This window comes from Schistocerca gregaria, chromosome 4 (assembly GCF_023897955.1).
Source record: "Schistocerca gregaria isolate iqSchGreg1 chromosome 4, iqSchGreg1.2, whole genome shotgun sequence".
Lineage (NCBI taxonomy): Eukaryota > Metazoa > Arthropoda > Insecta > Orthoptera > Acrididae > Schistocerca > Schistocerca gregaria.
The window spans coordinates 579,338,970-579,360,081 of record NC_064923.1 but is presented as its reverse complement, the minus strand read 5'-3'; the positions used below and the strand labels follow the sequence as shown (position 1 = coordinate 579,360,081).

Below are 21,112 nucleotides of genomic sequence, written 5' to 3'. Positions count from 1 at the left end.
CCCTAATCTTGATCAGGATCGCGGCAAACGTTTATCTGACTCTAAGAGGGCTCCCATTTTGGTTTATTATGCCTGTCAGATTTTTCAATGTCAGTAAACTTTCTCTGGCACTACTGGTGAGCAGTTTTCTTCATTTAGGTATTTTTAAAATATTCCATTGCCAGTTAACTTTTACCTAGGCAGATTTGCCTTTACATGTACAACTGTTGCTTATAGTTTCTAGATTTCGGTATCTTTAAAGTTTGGTTTTCACTGTCAATAAACTTAGGTCTAGAAAGATTTGCCTTTACCTGCACTACTGTTCCGTGTACTCTCCGGTTTAGGTACCATAAACATTATTCATTGTCAATTTAAATTAAGAGGCCTATGTGTTATCTGCCGTTTGTGTTTTACTTAAATTTAGAGTATTTTCACTGGGTACGTTTTAGATTCCGTGTTGTATCGAGCTACCGGTCTTGGCGTGAACCGAGCTCAAACTGGCCGCTGTGTATTGGTTAATTCAGGCATTCTGATGTATTTAGCGCAGCAGTTGGCACACTGTAATCGTATGTTTGACAACACCAACACCTGACCACCCAATTTTATCTTTTGTGTGCTACCACCAAATCGCTTTAGGTCAATGCCGGATTGGTTCCTTTGAAAAATGGGCCTGGCCCTTCCCCATCCTTCCTTACCCCGAATACCCGCTCCGTCTCTAACGACCTAACTGTCGACACAACGTTAGTCATTCATTCTTTAATCTCTTCATTTGCTTTGGGTTTGCTCTTTGTTGTTATTGCGAATAACTACGCGTTGGTTTTCTAAGGTTCACATTCTTATTTTAACGCCTGTACGGGGTATCTATAATCTTGAATAACCTGTCATCATGAATTTTTTTTAATTATGTAGGTAGATGCACTTTGTGGTCTTTATAATATAAATTTCCAACTAGACAAAACTATTATGAGCTCCAGGGTATCCTCTGAGGTGGTTTTATAGTGTTACAGTGGTCAAAGTGTTCGTTTGATTTAAAATTCGGAGCACTATTACACAAACTGCAATTCAGAAGTTCGGATCTGGTGCGAGTAGGTATTACTCACCCTTGTTCATGTTAAATTTGGCCTCTGGAGTAAATAAATGTGTTCAAAGTATTATTTTCTGTATGTTTATAACCTTACCACTTCCAGAGGACAGCTCCCTACAATTTCAGACGCACTGAATCGTTACACATAACTACACGAAATGTTTTTTGTTAATTTGTGAATCGCTTGTCGCACAGGTAAAACACATGGTAACACGTTGTAAATATATGCCCACTAAAATTGACTTGGTGGTAGCAGGAATTCATGGAAGGGCCAAGCCCAACGTTCAGCCATCACGTACGGTTGACAGCATCCAGATTTATTTCGTGAAAATACATAAAATACTAATTTACAATGGAATGAAAATGCAGTTAACAACAACAAGTAACCACAGAGAACGGCGGCGGTGCACAAATGCTGCGCAGCTAGCGCCATTCGACGGCCAACACCGCGGTTCCTGGTGTGTCCGCTGTGCCGTGAGTGTGATCATTGCTTGTACAGCACTCTCGCAGTGTCAAGAGCAAGTATGGTGGGTCTGACACACCGGTGTCAATGTGTTCTTTTTTCCATTTCCAGGAGATGAAGAAGATACGCATAAGAATTTAGTTTATGTGGCCGACGACCCGCCACCCCAACTTGGAACTGAAAAGCGGTCCAATTGAGGTCCTTGACCTCCACCCAGAACCCGCCTGCTCTCACCTCGTTAAATCAACCGACTGTTGAAGCACACGGGAACAATTTGTTGGCCTATCGGACAACTAGGTGCTGGGTCAGCATACAGTATGGATAAATAGCCCAGGCTGCAAAGCTGACAACCTGAATTTGGTGTTAGTTTAACTTAGAGAGTAATCACGTCAGACAAAGAATAATTCAGTACTTGAATAACCAGCAAATCAGTTCGCTTCTATTTTACAAAAAAGGGAAAAAAATACAGACACTTTTATAAAATTATAAAACTTAATCACAAAACTAATCAAAGATAACTGCCACAAAACTATTAATTGTCCCCTGTCTCCTGGGTTATATATATACTATGTGATCAAATGTATGCAGGTACCCGAACACCCCCAAAAACATACTTTTTCATATTACGTGCATTGAGCTACAACCTACTCTCAGGTACTCCATATCAGCGTCCTCAGTAGTCATTAGACTTCGTGAGAGAGCAGAATGGAGCGCTCCGCGGAACTCACGGACTTCCAATGTGGTCAGGTGTTTAGGTGTCACTTGTGTCATACGTCTGTACGCGAGATTTTCACACTCCTAAACATCCATAGGTCCACTGTTTCCGATGTGATTGTGAAGTGGAAACGTCAAGGGAAACATACAGCACAAAAGTGTACTCGCCAGCCTCGTCTGTTGACTGACGGAGACCGCCGACAGTTGAAGAGGATCGTAATGTGTAATAGGCAGGCATCTATCGTGTCCATCACACAAGAATTCCAAACTGCATCAGGATCCACTGCAAGTACTTTGACAGTTAGACGAGATGGGAGAACTTGAATTTCATGGTTGAGCGGCTACTCATAAGCCACACATCACGCCTGTAAACGCCGAACGACGCCTCTCTTGATGTAAGGGGCGTAAACATTGCACGACTGAACAGTGGAAAAACTTTGTGTGGAGTGACGAATCACGGTATACGATGTGGCGATCCGATGGCAGGGTGTGGGTAACGCGAACGCCAGGTGAATATCATCAGACAGCGTGTGTAGTGCAAAAAATTAAATTCAGAGGCGGTGGTGTTCTGGTATAGTCGTGTTCTTCATGGAGTGGGCAAGCACCCCTTGCTGTTTTGCCTGCTGCTATAACAGCACAGGCCTACACTGATGTTTTAAGCACCTTCTAGCCTCCCACTGTTGTAGAGCAACTCGGGGATGGCGAGTGGATCTTTCAACACGATCGAGAACCTGTCCGTAATGCAAGGCCAGTGACGGAGTGGTTAAACGACGATAACTTTCCTGTAATGGACTGATCTGAATAATATACAGTGACTAATGTTTTGGAAAGCCGACTTCGTGCCGGGCCTCACCGACCGACATCGATACCACTCCTCAGTGCAGCACTCCGTGGAGAATCGGTTGCCATTCGCAAGAAACCTTCCACCACCTGACTGAACGTGTGCCTGCGAGACTGGAAGCTGTCATCAAGGCTAAGGGTGGTCCAATACCGTGCTGAATTCCAGCATTACCGATGGAGGGCGCTACGAATTTTGAAGTCAGTTTGAGTCAGGTGTCCGGATAGTTTTGATCACATAGTCTATACAGTGTGGCGAATTGCCCCTCACTCGAGCCAACAATTAACTGATATCAGTAATCAAACGAAATCAAACACAAAAGCTTACAACGTAAAGGGGTTGATGTATGAATGGAACAGATTGCTTAGATGATTGATACACAAATATAAATGTTTTTATTTCAGTATCGTTTACACGACACAAAAAAATATTGAAAACCTCAGCGTCGATTTGACTGGGCTTGGACATTGCTCAGATTTTAAGTGGAAGTAGGGTTGGGGGGTGGGGCAGGGTACGAATCGTCCACCATTATTCGTGATCATTCGTCGTGTAGTGCTATTGGGGCAGTTCCTGAGTCGGTACTAGAGAGGCGAGGGCGTCCTTCCAGTTTCCCGCTGTGTGCTTGGTGAATGGTTGCAGTGTCCTCACCAAGGGGACTCGCCACACCGTTTGTGCCTCCCCCCTTCCTCCATGGTCGCTGGGTCTGCGAGTTGGCGAAAATGTGCATGAGCGTACGTGTCACAATACAGTGAAAAAAGCAATCATACAAGAAGTTAGTATTTGAAAACAAGATTAACCCAAGATAATTACAAGTTGGTTCCACAAATAAAATATTCGGGCAGTGTGAAGATTGACTGCTTTAACATTTCACTAAATACCAATACTGTACCTAGTCAATACAGAGCATTCCTCAATAATCCACAGTGTCCACTACACGACAGCCGTCTCCCTTTGCAGCTAGGACAGGGGATCACCCCATACGATACCCCATTCTAAAACACATTTTAAAAAAGAGTTTAACAAGTCGGTGCAATAATTGCCCTGTCTATTGCAGTAGGACTCCGATTTGGCGGGTACCTTTACAGAACCATTAAAGAACAATACTATAGGCAACTCAAACTATACTAAATCAAGTCACTGTGCAGCAACAGGGACAAATTGCAAGTAATCAGGAGCACACAGAACCCAGTAGCGGCCAAAAGACCCAATACACTTCGTCCGCTAAGACAATCGACTGATCAACCAATGGGCGTTTCCAATGAAATCACAGGCAAGGATAATGGTTGCAAGTGCATCTTGAACTGACAGGTTGTTACTTAGACGCCCTGCTAACCTCGCAGGACATAATAAGAAATTTAAGTTGTGGAAAGGGGCCAAAATAAGCGGATGTCAGTTACACTGAATCATAGAGCCTTTTATTTGCTAAATCATAACAACAGTCCAGAAAAACAAAAAAAAACACAGTTTTAGGTTTGGAACTTAACTAGCAGTTGAATGCGCCCTACAGTCTCATGCCTTAAGGGCAAGATCACTGAAAGCCAATAACTTAAAACTCAACAAAAATAAGAAATTTAAAAGGCAAAGCCTTATCTTAAAACAGTTCCTTAATAAGGCTGAAGGCCCAAAGAATCTGACACTTTAAGAGCAAACAACTTAAATTCAAAATCGGCTGAAGGCCCATAGTAAGAATAGATGTGATGGAGGATGATCGATGGGTTCAGCAGTACGAAGACCTGTTGTGCCATCATAAAGAACAAGAGGGTGAATCAGAAGAAGAAGAAGGCACATCTGAAGAAGAGCTTCAGAAATCCCTAACAGAAACTGAAAACTGAAAAACACTGGAACGCATAAAGTAAGGCAAGTTATTAAGGTATGGGGTCATGACGCTCCGTAGGACGCTGTTACACATATTCAGCTATTACTAACGAACAAGGGAAATACCTCTGTCCCGGAAAACAGCAGAAGCAATATCTATGTCCAAGAAAGGCGAACGAAAAGTTTGTAAAAATTATGGAGGTGTAAGTCTTCTCAACGGTCTATACTTGTTATATAGAAGAGTAACAAACACACAGAGGGCTGGAAACATTTTCCAAAACCTGCATTAAATGAAATAAAGATGGGATTTTAAAAAGGACGATTAATCACATACAGTGTATTTACTCCGCAGCAAGTAACAGCGAAGACGCGAACATAACTTTCAAACACATATATGTTTTACAGATTTGGTTAATACATCTGACAATGAGGACAGAAACAAAATTTGCACTGTAATAGGAAGCAATGCATAACACAGCAGATTATCGAAGACCATAGGAAGGCTACACAAAGAGTTAAAAATTGTAATAACTACAGGTGAAACAAGAACGGAAGAAGTTTTGAACAATAAAGGAACAGAACAAAGGTACTCAATTTAACACATACTTATTAAAATCTGTATGACCGATATTATTGTAAATTGGAGTCAATGCACAGGCAAAAATTTAAGTACAAGTATCATTCAGATAATGTTTTGATATTGCAATAAAAACAAGAAAACTAACGTCCACTGTAACAACTTTGAGAAAACTATGAAATTTAGAAATTTCTGAAACTATTATGAAATTGATAGCGCTCTTCGGTACAGATCCGCTCCCATCATAAATCATTTCTCATAATGTTATTTTAGAACAAGTGTCATTGTTTATTAATTTCGGATGTTGGTTTGGCCTTAATCTAGATGTACAGCTAGCTATGTTTGGACATATAGTTTTCACCATTCGTAATGAGTTAACATAAGACCAGACGAGAGACTAAAATTTTATCAAACTACGGCTGTTACAGGGCGTTCTTTTTTTTCTTTTTTAGAATTAATGATTAATGCTGGCTGCCTACAAAAAGATCATTACGTAAAGTACAAAGTGCAACAACAAAATTTATAAGAAAAACGAAAAGCTACGGACGAACAGAGCACAATAATACAAATCAGTCCTACATAGATCGAAAGAAAAGGCAACTGAAAGCAGAATAACGTAATACCGCAACATCTTGTATGAAAATGTGCCCAAAATAGACAAAAAATGCCTACATAAAGCAGCCTTAACTTGCGGATTGGCAGGACGAGGAGCTGTAGGAAGACATAAGAGAAAATTGACAGTTTGTGAAGACAGAACAGGCTCTTTGTCGAATCCATAAAGTACGGATGCAAATAGAAGGTAACTACAGACACGGAGAATGTCGGGTGCGAGCTATAAAATGTTACCAACTAGAAGCTTTTATAAGATAAAAAAGGTTTTAGGTTTATCGTCCAGTCAGCTACGAGGTTATTACACTCAGTGCAAAAGCTCAGGTGGCGACAGAAAGTCGGCCGTGTCCCTTTACTGATCGGTCTCGATAGTAGGCTTTAGGGATTGAACGAAATTGACCTGCCGTGTTCCAGAACAAAATGGGAAAAGCCGGTTAAAACCGATACCTGTAGTTCTGAATAACCGGAAGATTTTGGTATTTGTTTGCTCTCGATTATAAGAAGTGTTTCTTATTTCTTTCTAACAACTGCATGAAAATCCGAAATATCAGTTAACCCTAGCAGCAGTCCTACAGTTTTTCGCTTTTAAATACCGGTACAGCCTTATCAAAAAGTATTATTTTATTCGTAAAATCTGCATTGGTTTCGAATATTGCGTTATTATAGAAAACGGGAAAGCGAACTGTGCTGTTCTGATAAAAAGCTGGCAGAAACGAGCAACAAACACATCGATAAGAATGGTACAGCAAGACAATAATGTCAGTAGTGCCGCGTGTAGTGCGTTAAGGTAAGCGTATACGTGCACTGTGCAAGACTTGTACGAAAGTTTCTCGCTAACGTCGCCGGATATCGGTTGTATTGCAGAGGGGCACGAACCTTGGTCTAGAAATATTTTTAAGAAGCGACGGTGCAGCAATGTAGACTGCTTCATTTGCGTTAAAAAGTTAAATATTTGTCTGTTATTTCTATGAAATTAAAAAAGAGAAAAGAAATTATAGTAACAATAATAAATAAAATCTTAACACCAACTCATTCACTACGCAATATAAGTAGAAAATACCTGATCTGCAGCCTGTGTCTGCATAGTATGTAAATTTTTGTCACGTTTACAGTATATAATATGTCTATATCTGCTTGTAGCTCTTGGAAACGGACCAATTAACATGGAAAAAGGAGTTCTTCTGCCACGGTCTTCACCCTATAGCACCGACAACGAGTCATCAATCTTCTGATTGGTTTGATGTGACCCGCCACAAATTCCTCTCCTGTGACAACCTCATCACCTCAGAGTAGCACTTGCAGCCTATATCCTCAGTTATTTGCTGGATATATTCTAATCTCTGTCTTCCTGTATGGTGTTTCCCCTCCACAGCTCTCGGTAGTGACTTGGAAGCTATTCCCCGATGTCTCAATAGATGTCCTGTCACCCTATCGCATCTCCTTGTCGATGTGTTCCCTAGGGTCCTTTCCTCGACGATTCTGAGTAGAACCTACTCGTTACTTACATTATTACGCCAACTAATTTTCATCACATCTCGAATACTTCGATCCGATTCTATTCGGTTTTCCCGCAATCGATTTCATGACCGTCTTACAATGCTGTGTTCCAAAAGTACATTCTCCGAAATTTTTTCCTAAAATTAAAGCCTGTATCTGATACTAGTAGACTTCATTGTCTAGGAGAGGATTTTTCCCCTGTCCTAACCTGCTTTTTATGTCCTCTTAGCTCCATGCGTAATAGGTCATTTTAATTTGTGTCTTAAAAATTAGTGAAAATTTTTTAGTCTGTGTTAGATTTCGGCGTTTACTAAATGAAACAAATGGAATAAAAAACAGAAAATGCGTTGTTTTCAAAACCGGTTATTGTATGTAGCGTTAACAGCCAGTTAAAACTGGCTTAGAAATAAATCGATATAATTGAAAAGCGGTAGCTATAGCAACAACCGTCATTCCTATCCCGAATGCGATTGCAGTCTGTTGGTCTGCACCACTCAACCACAGTAGCGATACGCCGAGTCGCGTGAAATAGAGAGAAGGCCTACTCAAATATCTTTAACAGCACTGCTGCAGTGTCATTCTGGTAGCCTGGCGCACGTTTGGCTGTGCAGCTAATCTCTATTTCTGTGCTGGGCAGTTAAAGGTGTGGCGAACACGTTTCTTTTCGGGAGACCAGTTTTCGGTGCTAAACGCGGCGAGAAATGAAGTGTTACTGCTGGGGAAACACGCAGCAGCCCGCAACTTGCGCTGGCTGGCGCTTTAACAAAATTGCGACGGTAACCGCTCCGTGGGAACATGAGTGGGAGGGGCGGGGCAGTAATGCGGCCGACACGGAGGGTGGCGAAAACAAGCGGAGCGCGCGCCAGGCCTGCCACCCGCTGCCCAGTAATAAGCGAGCGGCGGTATCGGTGCCTTTAATTAGCAGCGGGCCTGTAATTAACGCCCGGCCTGGCCGGCTGCGGTTCTTTCCGCGGCGGCCGGCCGCTGCCTTGGACGCCGCTGCGCGCGCGCGCGCGCGCTCGGCGCTAATTAGCAGGCCCATTAGCAGGCGCGGGTCGTCGCCGGTAACTGGCGGCCTATCGCTCGCTGGCGCCGCCCATCGCCCGCTGCCGCGCCGCGCTGTGCTGAGCTGCAGATCTGCCTGCATTTACATCCGCATTTACATTCCGCCCGTCGCAGGCTTCAGCCGGCGGCGTTCCGCGCGTGCGCACAGTACCTCCTGCCACAAGCGTAAACGGCAAACGATACCTTCCGTCTCCACCCGCCGCCGTGCTTTTCTGTCTCTGTACAGTCCTCTTCTTTCGCTGTGTTAATTAATGCAATCCCTCTATAAATAATATTTTATCTCTGTTACTGCAAACGCATTGTACAGGGTGCAACATTAAAACCTACTTGTATTCCCTTATGCCACGCAGTCATCATGCTCGCTTCCCTAGTAGGTAAGTCAAAAACTTAAAAAAAGGGTGTTGAAAGAGAAACGAGTCGGAGTCATAATTACAGAAACCTGTACCTGTATGTTACAGGTATTAACCCTAGCTGTTGAGACACTTGTCAAATTGAGACACGAGGCAGTGAATGCCTCTCTCATAAAATTCCTGAGTTTGCAATGTTAACTGCACTCCTGGAAATGGAAAATAGAACACATTGACACCGGTGTGTCAGACCCACCATACTTACTCCGGACACTGCGAGAGGGCTGTACAAGCAATATTCACACGCACGGCACAGCGGACTCACCAGGAACCGCGGTGTTGGCCGTCGAATGGCACTAGCTGCGCAGCATTTGTGCACCGCCGCCGTCAGTGTCAGCCAGGTTGCCGTGGCATACGGAGCTCCATCGCAGTCTTTAACCCGGTAGCATGCCGCGACAGCGTGGACTTGAACCGTATGTGCAGTTGACGGACTTTGAGCGAGGGCGTATAGTGGGCATGCGGGAGGCCGGCTGGACGTACCGCCGAATTGCTCAACACAACTCGACGCACGGATGCACGCCAAGACCGTAAGAGCCTGCGCAGTGCCGTAGGGGACCGCACCGCCACTTCCCAGCAAATTAGGGACACTGTTGCTGCTCGGGTATCGACGAGGACCAATCGCAACCGTCTCCATGAAGCTGGGCTACGGTCCCGCACACCGTTAGGCCGTTTTCCGCTCACGCCCCAACATCGTGCAGCCCGCCTCCAGTGGTGTCGCGACAGGCGTGAATGGAGGGACGAATTGAGACGTGTCGTCTTCAGCGATGAGAGTCGCTTCTGCCTTGGTGCCAATGATGGTCGTATGCGTGTTTGGCGCCGTGCAGGTGAGCGCCACAATCAGGACTGCATACGACCGAGGCACACAGGGCCAACACCCGGCATCATGGTGTGGGGAGCGATCTCCTACACTGGCCGTACACCTCTGGTGATCGTCGAGGGGACACTGAATAGTGCACGGTACATCCAAACCGTCATCTACCTTTCCTAGACCGGCAGGGGAACTTGCAGTTACAACAGGACAATGCACGTCCGCATGTATCCCGTGCCACCCAACGTGCTCTAGAAGGTGTAAGTCAACTACCCTGCTCAGCAAGATCTCCGGATCTGTCCTCCATTGAGCATGTTTGGGACTGGATGAAGCGTCGTCTCACGCGGTCTGCACGTCCAGCACGAACGCTGGTCCAACTGAGGGGCCAGGTGGAAATGGCATGGCAAGCCGTTCCACAGGACTACATCCAGCATCTCTACGATCGTCTCCATGGGAGAATAGCAGCCTGCATTGCTGCGAAAGGTGTATATACACTGTACTAGTGCCGACATTGTGCATGCTCTGTTGCCTGTGTCTATGTGCCTGTGGTTCTGTCAGTGTGATCATGTGATGTATCTGACCCCAGGAATGTGTCAATAAAGTTTCCCCTTCCTGGGACAATGAATTCACGGTGTTCTTATTTCAATTTCCATGAGTGTAGTTCCACACTTACAGCTTGTAATAGGATGACCAGAGTGGGTGACGTGGTCGGGGTTGTAGGGCGTGGCTGGGTAGAAAAAGCTGGCTGTTTTTAGCAATTTTCCTCTCTATTGTTGGTTCTTCCAATACATTTTCCGGTAGCTCATCCCCACCACTCGTGTCGTGGTGGAGATGTGGTGATGCACGCAGCCCGGGGAACGTAACGCCGTGCCCGGTCAGCAGCTCTGCAGGCGGCAGGAGGTTAGCAGCACAAGACCTAACCCAGAGCGCCTTCTGCAGACGATGCGGCCCGTGACGACGCCGGGAGTCGCCGGTGCAGCAGCGGGCATCGTCCTATGCTGAACGGTCCTCAGAGACAGCGTCACTGATGACGACGACGTAACAGCGCCCAATCGGTCGAACCGATGCCAACGCCCACCTCTGATGCCCTTAAATAGTGCAGACCCCTGCTGAATCCGCCGGTTACGTGGCGCCGTGTTTATTACGAGGTTCTCGATGAGTTGGCTAACAAAACCGCACCACACACCGCCCGCGCTTGCGTAATTCCGCTAATGCTGCATTCTGGCTATTGATGGCTGCCACGCACGTTCACACATACCGACGCTCATTGTAAAACTGTGTCACCTGCATAACGTGCTGACTTCGTTCGCCGTCTGCACATCGCGGACTGAAACACATTAAATCACAATTTCGAACCATATTTCCTTAAAATAACCCCTTGTCCTCTATAAGCTGGACGTCGTCGTCCGAGGGGAATCGTTTGCCCCTCAGAGCTATTTTAAGGCGACCAAAAATAGTGTAATCACAGGGAGAGAGGTCTGGACTGTATGGGGGGTGGCCGAGAACCTCCCATTTGAATTTCTCCGAGAGTGCCGTATGAGGCTTCGCATTGTCGTGGAGCAGATTAACCCCACAGGTGAGACTGGTCGTTTTGATTAGATCACTTGGCGAAGGATGGTCAAGGTTTGCGAGGAACGCTGGGCATTTGCTGTTGTTCCGTACTGCAAGAAGTGAATCACCAAAAGGCTGGTCAAAGAGGAACGTCAGCATCACCTCTCCTGCACTCGTGAGGACGGCGACGTCCAGCTGTAAGTGCGGAACTGGTTAGCATCGCAGCCCCGGGAATTTGATGAGACAGCCATTAACCGCCTGATGTCACAGTGTGACAAGTGTCTCAACAGCCAGGTATTAGTTTCTGTAACTATGCCTCCAGCTCGTTTCTTTTTGAACGCCCCGTATAAATTCAGTGCTGAGCTTTGAATACGAAGAGTGTTTAATAGCTAATGCAACACATCTTTTTTTTAACCATTCTCTATTTTTTTAAAAACGCGGAATTTTTTGTGAGACAGCGTTGAATATTCCCGCTTTAGTCCCTACAGTTTTATGAAATTCCGTTTCTGGGCGACGCTATACATAGCCTTCATATTGGCGCCTGTAACGGAAATGGCTTCCCTGCAGACAGCTATGAGTGGCCTTCTTTTGGAGAACAACCAGAGCTTTGCAGATGTTCACAGGCGCATGAAGAATGACTACGGAGACCTAGAAGTGGACAAAAGCACGGTGAGTCGTTGGGAGAGGCATCTGTTGTCATCGGAAAAATGTCACGCATATCTGTGCCATCTCCCGCGTGCTGGCCGGTCGCACACAAACACTCCCATTCGAGGTCATTGATGAATCACAATTAGACACCTCGCTGCACAACTGGAGGTCTCTAATGGTAGTTCTGGCACTCGTCCACCAGTTGGGGTACTCAAAGGGATGTGCGCTCTGGTTTCTTCGGTATCTAATAGAATACCATTAAGAGCAACCAAGGACAATCTGCGTGGAATATTTTGCCAGCATGCACTTTCACATAGGCATGTCAAGTGGCAAGCAGACATGATTGCGGTCTTAATCATTTTGATTCATACACTGGAGATAATCCTGTGGACTGTCTGCACTGTAAACTTGAAACCTTTCAAGGAAAATTGATGAAAATTGTGATAAGTGCTGGAGGATAAATTATTGTTCAAAAATGCTGTTAAATGTTATTTTTGTGGACTGCTATTAGACAAATAAGCGGAAACACCTTCAATGGATCAACGGCAGCTACCAGTAAATTCTGTGATGAAACTTCCTGGCAGATTAAAACTGTGTGCCCGACCGAGACTCGAACTCGGGACCTTTGCCTTTCGCGGGCAAGTGCTCTACCAACTGAGCTACCGAAGCACGACTCACGTCCGGTACCCACAGCTTTACTTCTGCCAGTATCCGTCTCCTACCTTCCAAACTTTACAGAAGCTCTTCTGCTAAACTTGCAGAACTAGCACTCCTGAAAGAAAGGATACTGCGGAGACATGGCTTAGCCACAGCCTGGGGGATGTTTCCAGAATGAGATTTTCACTCTGCAGCGGAGTGTGCGCTGATATGAAACTTCCTGGCAGATTAAAACTGTGTGCCCGACCGAGACTCGAACTCGGGACCTTTGCCTTTCGCGGGCAAGTGCTCTACCAACTGAGCTACCGAAGCACGACTCACGTCCGGTACCCACAGCTTTACTTCTGCCAGTATCCGTCTCCTACCTTCCAAACTTTACAGAAGCTCTTCTGCTAAACTTGCAGAACTAGCACTCCTGAAAGAAAGGATACTGCGGAGACATGGCTTAGCCACAGCCTGGGGGATGTTTCCAGAATGAGATTTTCACTCTGCAGCGGAGTGTGCGCTGATATGAAACTTCCTGGCAGATTAAAACTGTGTGCCCGACCGAGACTCGAACTCGGGACCTTTGCCTTTCGCGGGCAAGTGCTCTACCAACTGAGCTACCGAAGCACGACTCACGTCCGGTACCCACAGCTTTACTTCTGCCAGTATCCGTCTCCTACCTTCCAAACTTTACAGAAGCTCTTCTGCGAAACTTGCAGAACTAGCACTCCTGAAAGAAAGGATACTGCGGAGACATGGCTTAGCCACAGCCTGGGGGATGTTTCCAGAATGAGATTTTCACTCTGCAGCGGAGTGTGCGCTGATATGAAACTTCCTGGCAGATTAAAACTGTATGCCCGACCGAGACTCGAACTCGGGACCTTTGCCTTTCGCGGGCAAGTGCTCTACCAACTGAGCTACCGAAGCACGACTCACGTCCGGTACCCACAGCTTTACTTCTGCCAGTATCCGTCTCCTACCTTCCAAACTTTACAGAAGCTCTTCTGCGAAACTTGCAGAACTAGCACTCCTGAAAGAAAGGATACTGCGGAGACATGGCTTAGCCACAGCCTGGGGGATGTTTCCAGAATGAGATTTTCACTCTGCAGCGGAGTGTGCGCTGATATGAAACTTCCTGGCAGATTAAAACTGTGAGTCGTGCTTCGGTAGCTCAGTTGGTAGAGCACTTGCCCGCGAAAGGCAAAGGTCCCGAGTTCGAGTCTCGGTCGGGCACACAGTTTTAATCTGCCAGGAAGTTTCATATCAGCGCACACTAAGCTGCAGAGTGAAAATCTCATTCTGGAAACATCCCCCAGGCTGTGGCTAAGCCATGTCTCCGCAGTATCCTTTCTTTCAGGAGTGCTAGTTCTGCAAGTTTCGCAGAAGAGCTTCTGTAAAGTTTGGAAGGTAGGAGACGGATACTGGCAGAAGTAAAGCTGTGGGTACCGGACGTGAGTCGTGCTTCGGTAGCTCAGTTGGTAGAGCACTTGCCCGCGAAAGGCAAAGGTCCCGAGTTCGAGTCTCGGTCGGGCACACAGTTTTAATCTGCCAGGAAGTTTCATATCAGCGCACACTCCGCTGCAGAGTGAAAATCTCATTCTGTAAAATTCTGTGATGTTGCACACATATCATGTAACTAGCATTACAGCCTCCTAGGATACAATCCCATTTTCATCCACAACTTATGTGCGTATCCTGCTCACTTGTTAGTCGAGCTATTGACTGAATACAGAATGAAGAACTATCAGGGAAGCGTCATAACTGCCACCAGTGAGAGATACAATTCGTATTTGGAGGGAATCTCCAATAAAGCTACACTGAGGTGGTTCGACTCACTGAAAGTGAAGGCACTTTACAGAAACTTGCTGCTACTATGCATCAGGAGAATTAACATCTAACTCGACCTTTATTTCCCACTTAAGTTTCACTTCGTAACAAAGTAATGTGCTTGAATAACTGATTCCTCCCATAAATTTTCAGGGACTACTAAGTCGAATGTGGATCATGGGGATGTGAGGAGTGTATATCAGGGTTCTGACAAAGCTAATTTAAAGGAATATGCAAATCTTTATACAGACACAAATGTGCATTTACTTGCAGATATTTTCGAACGATTCTTACTGTGCATCTGGGCACATGTGGTCTATATTTTTCCTACTAGTACACTAAGCCAGGGATTTTTTGTGGGATGCATCAACTCTATACTCTTGATCTATGTTGACATGTTGGATTGGTAGTGTGCCTTCTCAAAGTGTCCATTGGCCTGCCAATCCAAAGAACCCATGAATGCTTTAACAGATCATTTCAGCAGGCCATTTAATTTACATTACATACTTAGAATCAAACACCTTATAAAGTCATGCCATGCCACGACCTCTACCTGTTTAAGGGTTTCAGTGAGGAAATCGTCAGACTGGGTAAAAACACATCAAACATATGCTGATATACACTGAAGTGTGGTACATCCTAGAGGTATATTTAACGTATCCTGTTAGCTTTCGTGGCCCTGCTGCTGTGGTAACACAGGTTGCCGTCAGATCGCCTTAGTTAAGTGCTGTCGGGCTTGGTTAACTCTTGTATAGCTCGCCGTACAAGTCTGCCGAGCGCTGCTGGCAAGCGGGAAGCGCAGCCCTTGTGAGGCTATTTAAGAAGCTACTTAACTGAGAAGTAGCGGCTCCGTTCTCGAAAACTGACTACGATCGGGAGAGCGATGTGCTACCTCCGAGCCTCCCATATCCTTATTCATTACGTCTGTTGGCTGAGGATAGGATTATACAGCAGCCGATCGGCACCATTGGCCCTTCCGAGGCCTATTCGGATATAGTTAAGTTATTTTGTTAGCTTGCGTAGTGTGGAGAGCGATTTGCCACTGTATCCAGAGAGAGCACCAAGTACCAGGAAACGGTTCCCACCCAAACTGATGACAACACTGAAGGGAAAAACAAGTGCATACTCCAGCATAGTCCCAAGTTGAGTTTTAAACTGAATAGAGTCATTTGCACTAATTCCTTCAGAGTCCTTGGTTAACGGAATATAAAGACTTCAACAATGAAAACAGGGCTTTTGTTACAATTTCATTTGAGAAAGGTGTTTATAAACTGATGAATAATGCAAGTTTTAGCTACACTATATGAAACGTCAAGGAATATTGATCAATTGACTTACTTACCCACTGAAAGGAGCATTATGATGCAGTGGTCGGTATCGCCAAGCCAAATTTTAGCCAACACGCTGGCATCAACAAAGGTGTCATCGATCTAGAAATGGCTAAGGTGTCAGCAGTGGTCAGGAAACCTATTTATGTTGGTATGTGTATATCAGATGCATCCTGACTTCACATGTACCAGTATCACTATGAGTTTCCAAAAATTCATCTCACAAATCTAGACTTACTTTATATAGATACCAGAAGCTTCATTTATTGCAATCCATATGAAGTATTAAGTTGCCATTCGACATGCCTTGATATTCAGATAGTAATCCTGATGATCTTGCAAACAATAAGGTTGTTGGCTGGATGAAAGACGATGTAAATCGGTCGCTGATTGTGAGTCTGTTGGTCTTCACTCAGAAATGTACACATATCATACAGAGAGCGGTGCGACCCTTGGATGGACTAACGATGTGAAGCATTTTGTGTCAGTAACTGGTGCGCTTGAGAATTGCTTGCAGTGCCAGCACAGCAGTGTTGATGATCCTCTACAAGTTGTTTATCACTTCAGTATTCAATCACGGAGAGATGGGGTGCACACTGTATTGTAACTGAGAATCGGCCCATCACAAATTTACGATAAGCAAATGAAACACTTCGTATGCACATTATTCATTTGGATGGTGAAATGTGTGAATGTTATGTATATTGTTAAAAACAGTGTATTTGTGAAATAGTATGACTCGCTTGCCATAGTGTATACAGGATGTCTTTCCCTCCGTGTACAACTCTAGGGACTGACCGATGAGAGGATACGGAAAAAAAGGTCTGATGAACTTATGTCTGAAAACGCATGGTCTCCATTCTAGACACCATTTATTCAATGACACATTGCTACAGAGACTCTGGTCTAGTACACGCTGTACCATGCAGCCACTGTTACAGTATGTGTTGAAAATGGTTTCCATGTGCCTCAGCACATACATGCATGTGCTGTAGCATGTTCTGTACATATTCACATTGGCCACGATGCATCTGAACGGTGTCAAACGTAGCATGAATAAGCTGTTCCAGTGTTTCCTCATCTGGAATGGGCTCTGCATACACAATACTTATGAGTTGGTCCCATAACTGGAAATCGCACGGGATGAGGTCTGGTAAATGTGCATTCCATGCAACTGGACCCACTCGTTTGATCCACTGACCAGGGAAGACACGATTTAAATGTGTACGGACCTTAATGACGAAGTGGGCTGGAGCACCATCATGTAGCAGCCACGTAACCTTTGGAATTCTCTTCCAGCGGTCAGTGTAATGTCACCCTCTAGAAACGCCGGTAGTTTCGGTCTATTGGGTGACTTGGAAGGAAGGCTGATACCAAAATACGGTCACCAGTTATCCTGGTCCAAGCATGCCAGCCGCACCGATGCTGATGACTTGGAGTAAGCATTCCATGGGGCTTCTGCATACATGACTTTTATGGAAGTTGAAGACACCACTCTGTGTAAATCTGGCTTAATCTGTGAATAGGATGGATGGCAAAAATCCCAGAATCATGATTTCCAGGTGAAGAAAGCAGTGACAAAACTGCTTCTGATGATTAAAGTCTGTCGCTTACCCTGTATTTACAGTCGAACTGCCTGGTACCGACATGTTCCACAGTGTTAAACACATTTTCCGGCAGTTTGGAGTCCGAATATTTCGAGTACATCCTTCATGATTTCCTGTTTCCTGAAGCGACCCTCTCTCAGACAAACTGCGAAACACTGTTGCAGGCATTAAAAGCTACAGTTCTTGTCGACGGGGAATAGGTCTGCTGATACAACCCGGCTGCCCGCTGCCTGTTGCCATTTGCCTTTCCGTAAGTAAACTCAGATGCCACGGTCGGCCGGAATGGCCTAGCAGTTCTAGGCTTTACAGTCTGGAACCGCGCAGCCGCTACGGTCGCAGGTTCGAATCCTGCCTCGGGCATGGATGTGTGTGATGTCCTTAGGTTAGTTAGGTTTAAGTCGTTCTAAGTTCTAGGGGACTGATGACCCCAGAAGTTAAGTCCCATAGTGCTCAGAGCCATTTGAACCATTTTTGAGATGCCACGAATCTCTCGATTCAAATAAGGAACCATTGTGCACAACGCTGTATGACATCCACTACAAGGTGAGTTAGCAAGAGAAGTGAATCGGATACAACAGTTTCAGTTAGTATAACGGGAGATATCGCTACGGCATGACGTACGATGAACGATACTGTCCTCTGGAGGAAACCATGCGCACTGTAACTATGCCTGTATGGTAAAGCGATTGTTAGGCAGCAATGTCTGGAACAAAGTATGGTTGAATAGATGATCTCTAGCATGGAAACCATGGATTTCTGGGCATAACTTCATTCCACCTTTTTCGTCCCGTATCCTCTCACTGATCAGTCCCTAGAGTTTATACTCGATGGAAAAAATGAGCCTTTTATGCGTGACTGTATGTGTGTTTAATTGCGTTTATATGCGGTTATATTACTTTCTACACCTCATTTGTGTCAGTTATACTGATTCTTCGTACACCATGTATGTATTTCCTGTAAAGTAGGTTAAGATTCACTGCTGTTGGCCATATCATAGCTGTTTCTTAGTTTAATGTAATGTCTCAAAGGTGCTATAAATTAGTATTTCATTTAAGACGTAAGTCCATGAAATGTGCTATGACTATGACAAGCAGTTCGAGAGGGGAGATGTAAATAAATATTGCATGTCAACTGTCCATCTGTGACATGATTGTTCCAACATTTTGAAAAGCGTATCAATTGTAGAGAAAAACATAACCTGTGAGATACATTTGTATATAAATTCATATGAAATGTTAATTTCCTTTCCGTTAATATTTTTTATAAATAGTTTTTACCTTATTTCTCTCTGCTGAGAACAAATCCAACATGTGAGCCCAATTGTATTTTCTGTGTTGAGATCATAAGTATCGTATGAAATGCTCCATAATGTGGAACGTAGTTTTGTAAGAAAAAACATTATTTTCTGAAATTAATTTATTTTCAGATAAATTCTCCTCTCCCTGTTGTAGTGGTAAAGATATTAACGGGAAAGATCCAGACTTAGATTAGTTGGAAGTACAAAAAGCAGTATGCTTAATACTTGATCCTTTCACCATTGAAGTTATTGTAAGTTGGAAGCAAGTACAAAATATTTTTATTGTAGAACATTTCTTTTTTTGTTTACTCACTTGTGCACACATCACTAAGTTTAAATTACTGTCCAAATAACGGTTTTTTCTACATCTTTCATTCAGCCTCAACAGCATTCCGCGTTACAGGCGCAACTTTGTACACAGGTGTTCTTTCAATAAATTCAACCTCCACAGATGTTGCAAAGATAGCCCCACTCATATCATGACTACTGCACCTTAGCATGGACGTGTTGTACAATTTCCAGTTGCATAACTACGTCAGAGTCATTGCCAGAAGCTAGGTCTCCACTGATATATTTAGAGCTATTGGCAGTTATAATGTATTTGTTGGTGAATAACAATACCATTGTGGGAATTGATTGTTGAAGTTTACCTACGGCTTACTCACACAACGCAACGTCCGAAAGGTTGGAAAGACATTCGGTTGGGAGCGACTGTTGTTGCTGCTGTTGTTCAGGCAGGAACATCTGAGTGTCCTCATCCTACATTTGATCAGGTGTTCATTGCTGCAGCTTCAGCAGTTATGCTACTATATAGCTGAAGGATGCTAGGTCAAGGAGACATCTAGTGGACAGTTAGTGATGCGGTGACATGTGCACCTCCTATGTGTCCTCATCTGTAACAATAATAGCATTAAAGGTGTGTCATGACACACTTACATTCTAACAAATGTGCTTAGTGTATTCATTGCTTCGTCTCCCTCTACGATTTTTAGCCTCGATGCTTCCCTCAAGTACAGTGTTAGTGATCCCTAGATGTCTCAGAGCGTGTCCTACTAACCTATCCCTTCTTATAATCAAGTAGTGCCACAAATTCCTCTCCTCTTCAGTTCTATTCAGTACACTCTTATTAGTTACGTGATCTACCCATCTAATAAACCGCATTCTCCAGTAGAACAAAATTTCGAAAGCCCCTATTCTGTTCTAGTCTAGATTATTTATCGTCCGTGTTTCAACTTCATAGATAGCTAAACTCCATACAAGTACGTTTAGAAAAGACTTCCTGACACTTAAATCTTTACTCGATGTTAACAAATTTCTGTCCTTCAGAAACGCTTTCCTTGCCATAAATGGTCTACTGTTATATCCTCTGTACATCGATCACCATCTGTTGGTCTCCTCTCCAAATAGCTAAACGCATCTACTTCTTTGTCTCATTTGCTAATCTAATTCCCTCAGCATCACCTTATTTTATTCGGCTACATTCCATTATCCCCGTTTTGCTTTTCTTGATGTTCATCTTATATCCTCCTTTCAAGAATGTATCCATTGCGTTCAACTGTTCTTCCAGGTCCTTCGCTGTCTCTGATAGAATTACAACGTTATCGGCAAACCTCAAAGATTTTATTTCTTATCGTCTCGCAAAGTTACCCATTTTTTTCCACTATATTTGTTTCCTCTGTTCGTGTCAGTCGTCTCTCACATAAACTCTCTACAACTTATCCAGGCTCCATCTCCTTAAATTACAAACTTTTTGCAATTTCTCCAGTTTTAATCTGTAGCTCCAAACCAATAAATTGGGGTCATAGACCATATCTGCTCCTGGAAATGTCTTATAATTTAAAATGTATTTCCTATGTCTTTGTGAATCCATTGTATAATTGTCTGAAACCTTCCAGTGTCTCCACGGCTCTTCGACATATACAGTCTTCTTTCATGTTTCTTAAACCAAGTGTTAGCGATTATTAGGTTATGCTCTGTGCCGAATTCTACCAGATGGCTTTCTCTCTCTTTCCTTACCCCCAGTCCACATTCAGAAACTACTTTTCCTTGTCTTCCTTCTCCTACTATCGAATCTCCATCCCCAATGAATATTAAATTTTCGTCTCTCTTAGCTATCTGAATTTCTTTTATAGCGTCATACATTTCTTCATTCTTTTCATCATCTGCGGAGCTAGTTGGCATTTGAACTTGTACTGCTGTGGTATACCGGGGCTTCGTTTCTAACTTGGCTACAATAATGCGTTGACTCTGCTGTTCGTAGTAGCTTATTCATTATTAAACCTACTCGTGCGTTGCTCCTATTTGATTTTGTACTTGTAATCCTGTATTTACCTGATCAGAAGTCTTGTTCCCTCTG

At 44.2% G+C, this 21,112-nt stretch overlaps 6 non-coding genes across 6 annotated transcripts; 2 read left to right on the top strand and 4 right to left on the bottom strand.

Moving 5' to 3' along the window:
* Positions 1 to 12,650: 12,650 nt before the first annotated feature.
* On the bottom strand, positions 12,651 to 12,725 carry Trnas-cga (transfer RNA serine (anticodon CGA)). Its single transcript has one exon. It is a non-coding gene; the product is annotated as a tRNA-Ser (tRNA).
* Positions 12,726 to 12,950: 225 nt separating this feature from the next.
* On the bottom strand, positions 12,951 to 13,025 carry Trnas-cga (transfer RNA serine (anticodon CGA)). The gene has a single exon. It is a non-coding gene; the product is annotated as a tRNA-Ser (tRNA).
* A 225-nt stretch (positions 13,026 to 13,250) lies between these two features.
* Positions 13,251 to 13,325, bottom strand: Trnas-cga (transfer RNA serine (anticodon CGA)). The gene has a single exon. It is a non-coding gene; the product is annotated as a tRNA-Ser (tRNA).
* A 225-nt stretch (positions 13,326 to 13,550) lies between these two features.
* Trnas-cga (transfer RNA serine (anticodon CGA)) lies at positions 13,551 to 13,625 on the bottom strand. The gene has a single exon. It is a non-coding gene; the product is annotated as a tRNA-Ser (tRNA).
* Positions 13,626 to 13,856: 231 nt separating this feature from the next.
* Trnas-cga (transfer RNA serine (anticodon CGA)) lies at positions 13,857 to 13,931 on the top strand. Its single transcript has one exon. It is a non-coding gene; the product is annotated as a tRNA-Ser (tRNA).
* Positions 13,932 to 14,156: 225 nt separating this feature from the next.
* Positions 14,157 to 14,231, top strand: Trnas-cga (transfer RNA serine (anticodon CGA)). The gene has a single exon. It is a non-coding gene; the product is annotated as a tRNA-Ser (tRNA).
* Positions 14,232 to 21,112: the final 6,881 nt, after the last annotated feature.